At 44.7% G+C, this 5994-nt stretch overlaps 1 protein-coding gene across 1 annotated transcript in view; it reads right to left on the reverse strand.

Annotated features, from left to right (window-relative positions):
• Positions 1-5191, reverse strand: part of SLC16A7 (solute carrier family 16 member 7) — a 75801-nt gene extending 70610 nt beyond the window's left edge. Inside the window, exon 1 of the mRNA XM_018080412.2 lies at positions 5017-5191. The gene's annotated coding sequence lies outside the window, so the exon portion shown is untranslated. The remainder of the gene's footprint in view (positions 1-5016) is intronic.
• Between the last annotated feature and the right edge of the window lie 803 nt (positions 5192-5994).

A 5994-nucleotide genomic window follows, 5' to 3' on the forward strand; every position in this document is an offset into this window, starting at 1 on the left:
CCTCCAACTGGATGCAGCACCGTTCACCACCACTCTCTGGGCCCAGCCCTCCAGCCAGTTCCTGACCCAGCACAGAGTGCCCCTGTCCAAGCCATGGGCTGCCAGCTTTTTCAGGAGTATGCTGTGGGAGATGGTGTCAAAGGCTTTGCTGAAGTCCAGATAGACCACATCCACAGCCTTCCCCTCATCCACCAGGCAGGTCACCTGATCATAAAAAGAGATCAGGTTGGTTAGACAGGACCTGCCCCTCCTCAACTCATGTTGTCTGGGTCTGCTCCATAGTTCTAAAGTTCTTTGTGGCTAAAGTTCTTTGACTCCAAACACATTTTGAATCCCATCACAACTCTTTGTTATATGTGCTATCCCTAGGTGCCAAACTTGGGAGTACAGCCAACAGTTTGCTAATACTGAGGCCACATAATGGAAGGACACTACGCAATGGTCATGCTTGAAGCAGGAGTCTGCCAGAAGGTGTAGCAAGACGAGCTATTTACTCTAAAGGACCAAAGTTTAAAAAAATATATCAAAATAAGAAAAGCCATGAAATGCAGTTATTTTGTGCAACATGCTTTCTTAATGTTCCCTCAACACTTTGTTCATCACCTAGAGCTGAGTCTTCCACTGGAAAACCTTAAAGAGAGACAAAAGTGAAATAACTACCAAGCTCACTGTTAAAACAACTGGAAGTCTTTTGGGGGCTACAAATTTTCATGCTGAAAGAAAACAAACACTGTTAAAACAATCTTGCATGTTTGGACAACTCCAGTTGCAGAGTTTCATGCTTTGACCATTTTATGTGGTTTGATGCTGTCTTTATCTTTCATAGTAACCATATGAAAAGAAAGTCAAATCCACCTATTCTCAAATATTTGAACTTCTACAATGTTTAGGTATTCTGCAGTTTGTTGAAAGCTGACTTAAAGTACAAGTTTCCTTACAGTCTAAAGTTATTAGGCAATTTATATGATTTACACTATTATTTAGAGCACTGCTTTCTTGTTGGGTGGAACTGAAATATATTTAATAATTTACATTCAATATTCATGACACCAAGTTGAAAGAAAATGCAACAGCACCAAATGAAAAGAAAATAATCTAACTTAAGTTTGTTCTCTAGTGCTTCCTGATTTTATGAATTAACATTAATTCCATTTCTTAAGATCTTAAGTCTTACAACCACAAAGGAAAAGAGTATATTATGATAAGGCTCCATTCTTTTCCCCCTTCATTTTTGGAAATTTTTGAAAGTGCTCTACCTACATTAATATACTTTTGGAAATGCTTATTCATTTTTTATCAGCAAATGCTCTTCATTCACCCCTCTGATGACACATTATTGTACGCGTCATGAGACAGGAAAGCACCATGTCCTGAAAATAAAAAATATTAGCACAGAACTGGAAGCTTGACCTTCAAGAGATACGAATAAAGAAACTACCTAAAGACAGTGCATAAACTAAAACTAAAGATAAAATCTTCAAAAAAAGGAGCTGAACATGATCAATATCCACTCCCTCTTCCTGCCACAAATATTATGAATTAAAAATCTTAAGATTGCAAAGATAAAACCAAAATGTGACTCCTTCTAGTTTGCCAGCCACTGTGACCTGCTTAGGTAGCCCTTTGCTCTTCAATAAGAGTTTAACACTATTTTGATTTTTTGATTGTTTGATCATTAGACTAACAGCTACAAAAAATATTAGATAGATTGTAAAGCCAAATAGAGCTCCACAGTCATTTTGTCCAACATCCTCTACTCCTTAAGTCATGGAATATTATCTCTTTACTCCTATAACCCAATTACTTTTGTTTGAATACTGCGAACTTTTCTTCAAATGTCCCAAGACTCAAAATAAAATTACAAAAGTTGGCCTAACAGCTCACAAATACATTCAAGTCAAGGAATGTAGGTTTAGACCGAGATGCATATATGGAACTCAGCCAGTTTCTCATTTTCATTTGACACATAAAACAGGTGGTCAGTGACCTCCTGTTTTCCTATCTAACCTCCTCCTTGGTTCTGGGCAAATATTATGCCACATATATTACACAAACAGACAAAGAAACTGGTAACATTCTCTATCAATGATTTATAGCTATGACCTAACCCTTTTTTAATAAAAAACAAAATATAATTACATTTTTCTAATTATTCCAACTTTGGAACAAAATTCATTTAGCAGCACAGATTATTAGCATGGCCCAAGAACATTATTCTTGATCCTCACAGAAGAAAATTGACAGCTTTAATTCTGGCAAATGGTGTTAAGGAATATAATTAATAGAGAATTCTATTCAGACACCATCCTTGCTAAAGCAAAATCCTCCTCGAGAAAAATGAATCTCTACAAAAGCATCATGTGATGTTGCAATAGGAGATAAAATCAGGTGACTGTAGTCCCTTTCCTTGAACTGAAATGGGTCCAGTAATAGCCAGAGTAACTGAAAACAAAACAACCTGCCCATTGTAAAAAGAGGACAAGATAATTTAATTAAGAAACAAAGGTTACTAAAGAGGACTTTTTCTAAAATGAAGAAAAACAATGAGTGTCAGAAAAATATACTAGAAGAGAAGCATGGTGTAGTGAACCAAATCCAACACAGAAAAGTGATGAAAGAAAAACAATTTTAAAAAACACCAGCTTGTGATTCAATAATTGCTCTTTTCTCTCCTTTAACTTGCCTGTCCATAAATTTAGGCTGCCCAAAGGATCTCCTGCCTCCATAAAATTTGGATTCTAAATGACGATTTTGCCATAATAAGAGCTGAGTGAGCTTAATCCTATATATACTACAGAGAAGTGACAGATGGAATTAAGTTAAGGAGCTGGAAGGAGACTTTTTTTATATACTATTAATGTTGCATTCATTTACAGTGGAAATTGCTGAAACGGAATTCCTTCACTTTTTACTGCAGCTGTAGAGTCTCAATATTTAACTACATTGCGGGGTTGTTTGTTTGTTTGTTTTTTAATTTCCCTTTGCAATATTTCAAAGTCTCCTCCTTTACATGTAAAATACCTGTTCGGATTAGTGTATCACTACACAATCTGAAGAGTTTGCCTACCTGTGCTCATTTGGTTTTCCACCATCCATGAAGACCTTCCATGAAGGCCACAGTTAGTATTTAAGCTATTCCACACCTCCATCATATAAATAATATAAGGCAGTCTTCATTAACCTAAATTATTTAGAACTGCCATAAAAGAAAATCTATTAATACCCAGCCTCCCTCTGCCTATTCAAAATGACCGGCTGTTTTGCACTGAAGACACATTGTAAACACTGTGTTTCAAACTAAGCTAGCTGGGCCCTTACAGATACATGGAGTTACAGCTCTGTAATAAATTGCACAAATAATAGAAACATCTGGAGTATAATCTCTTCTCTGAATTTTTTCCACCATGTAGAAGGAGCATATATTCAGCACTCATGCTCAAATACAATATTCAGGGTTAGCAGACAACAATGGAAGGAGAAAGGAGAGAGCTGATTTAAAAATAAGAAGAGAATCACTTGTGCATTATTCCTATATTTAATACTGGTACATAAAAGAATATGCAGAATATCCTCCAATGGAATCTGCAAGCACCTATTTCATTACTATTCAATTAGTAACTTGAGAGTCACAGATGGAATTCACTATGGAAACAGGAGTGATTATTATGGAGGCCAACCAAAGAAGAAGGGACATCTTCATGAGGCATCAGCTTCCTTCAGTTTCTCTCTTTTTCCCAAAACACCTTTCAATAACACTTTCAGTAAAACTCTTTTACTGAAAGAGTAGGATGGCACCTGAAAGTCCAGCTATTTGCAAATGTTACTCTGTTTTGTTTTGTTATCCTATTCATCTCACTGGAAAAGCAGTGAAGAACCTGTGCCAGTTCTGTGACTCTGCAGGACTGCAGGAAACATGTCGTTCTAGGCACACCTGGGGACACTCTTGTCTCTGGAATATGAACAGGGCAACTTCTCACTCTTTTCTAAAACTCATTGTCTTTTAGAGGCCACTTCAGCAAGCATGAACCTGGGACAATTGCTCCTCACCAAGGAGACTCTTCAGACCATTCCCTTCAAGGACTGTGTGCTAGCAGAGATCAAGTAAAGAGAATGATGGAGAAGTATTTTCCTGGCTCTGGTACCAGTTACACCAGGAGCTCTGTACAAACCATTAACTAAAGCCAGCAGTGTTTCGAGATAATAATGCTAGAGTTGTGGGGCTCAGAGCAGCCCAGAGTAGGGAAACCAGCTCTGCAGTTGCATGGAGCAACAGCAGCTCCATCCAGATCCACCTCCTCCAAGGTCACCTCGACCACAGAGCTTCTTGCAGGCCCGTCTCTGATGACGGCAAATGCGGCAGCACGTTTTTTTGCTGCTCCCCGCCCATATTTCCCAGCGGAGCTCCCCGGGGCGGAGGGACCCCGGACCATGGCTCCGCTCGGGGTGGGCGCTGCCGAAGGGCGCGGGGATGCGGCGAAAGGCGGCCCGGCAGCCTTGTGCTCTCCGCCTCCGGCGGGGTATGCGCCGCGAGCGGCCGCGGGGTCAGCGGAGTCTGCGGCCTTGTCTCCCCCAGAGCATCGCGGCCCTGTACCGGCCCGGCCTCCGCGCCCGCCTCCCTCCCTGCCCGCGCTGTCCAGAGCCGGTCCGCCCGGCGGGGGCAAGCGGTGGCAACGGCGGAGTTGTGCGCGCCGTCCGTTCCCTGCGGTGGTGCTTTGGTATCCGAGGCGCGCGCTGCGCCCCGACGGGTCCGTCCGTTGCTATCCTCATCCAATCCATCCCATCGTCCGTCCATATCCGTCCATGCCTCGTGGCGGCGGCTCGTGTGTGTGCTGTGACGACAGTGCGGCGCGCACAGCGCGGGCAAGCCGCCCCCTCGCAGCCCTGCCGGGGCCACGGCGGCGCGCCGCGGCTGAGGCCAGCCCCTTCTCCGTCCCCCGGAGCCCTCCCCAGTGGGGGCGACCTCAGCGGCCTCGCTGCTCGTCCTCCTCCTCCCTCCTGGCGGGTAGGTTACGTTACCTGGTCTCTAGCTCGGGCTGGATCTAATCTCGCGGCCGCCGCCGGCTCCTCTCCCTGCCGCGGGTGCGAGTGGGGGAATTAATTTATTTATTTTCCATGAGGTGCCCTCGGCAGCGGGAGAGCCCGGGCCGGGCGGCAGGGAGGGAGGCCTGGGTGCTGCTGTGGGGCCGACGGGCCCCCCTGTCTCCGGGAGTCGCTGCGGGAGCGGCCGAGACTCTTCAGCAACCGGGCGCGCGGGGGCGAGGGGCTGCGCGGACGGCAGACGCTCTCTCGGGCTGCCCACGCCGGGCCCCGGCGGGGGCCGGCGGGGCGCGAGGGCGCCGTTGGCCGTGAGAAGGGGATGAGCCCAGCGCCAAGCGGAGGTGGGGTGGCGAAACGACGGGACGGGCCGTGACCGCCGCTGTAGCGCGCTGGTGCGCGCGGGGCGGGTCAGGGCCGGGCCCCCGCGCCACCTGGAGCCAGGCGTGAGCCCTCCCCGCCCACCTGCCCGCCCCGCGGCACCCAGAGCCGCTACATTCTCCAGAAATTCTGTCCTTAAGGCTAAAATCCTGTAGTGAAAGAGATCAACATAATCATATAATTGCATTATTAAAACCTTTACCGTCATGCCTATTCTTATGCATAAAGGTTGCACATTATGTACAATATTTAGAGTAGTGTAAGGAGGCTGGAATAATTGTGGTCGTTGATATTGTGTTGCAAAATGTAAAAAAGGAAATGTGATTATCATAGTATATATTTAAAAAAAAACTTTATTGCGTGCACTTTGTTAGTGAGAGCTTTATGAATAGGATCTTTACAGGCATGTAAAGGAACTGAGGCTGCCTGTGTATGGATAAGAGGAGAGAGAACTTGGGTATGTTCTAGTTTGCTGAGCTGCTAGTGAAGGAAGGAAAGACTTGAACTTGTGCAGTTTATTTTTTTTTGTCTGTTTATTTTCCATTAATAACATTTGAATCCCTTAGCTAGCACCAGCCA

The sequence above is a fragment of the Manacus vitellinus genome, unplaced genomic scaffold (assembly GCF_001715985.3).
Source record: "Manacus vitellinus isolate BGI_N305 unplaced genomic scaffold, ASM171598v3 scaffold_5_pilon, whole genome shotgun sequence".
Taxonomy (NCBI): domain Eukaryota; kingdom Metazoa; phylum Chordata; class Aves; order Passeriformes; family Pipridae; genus Manacus; species Manacus vitellinus.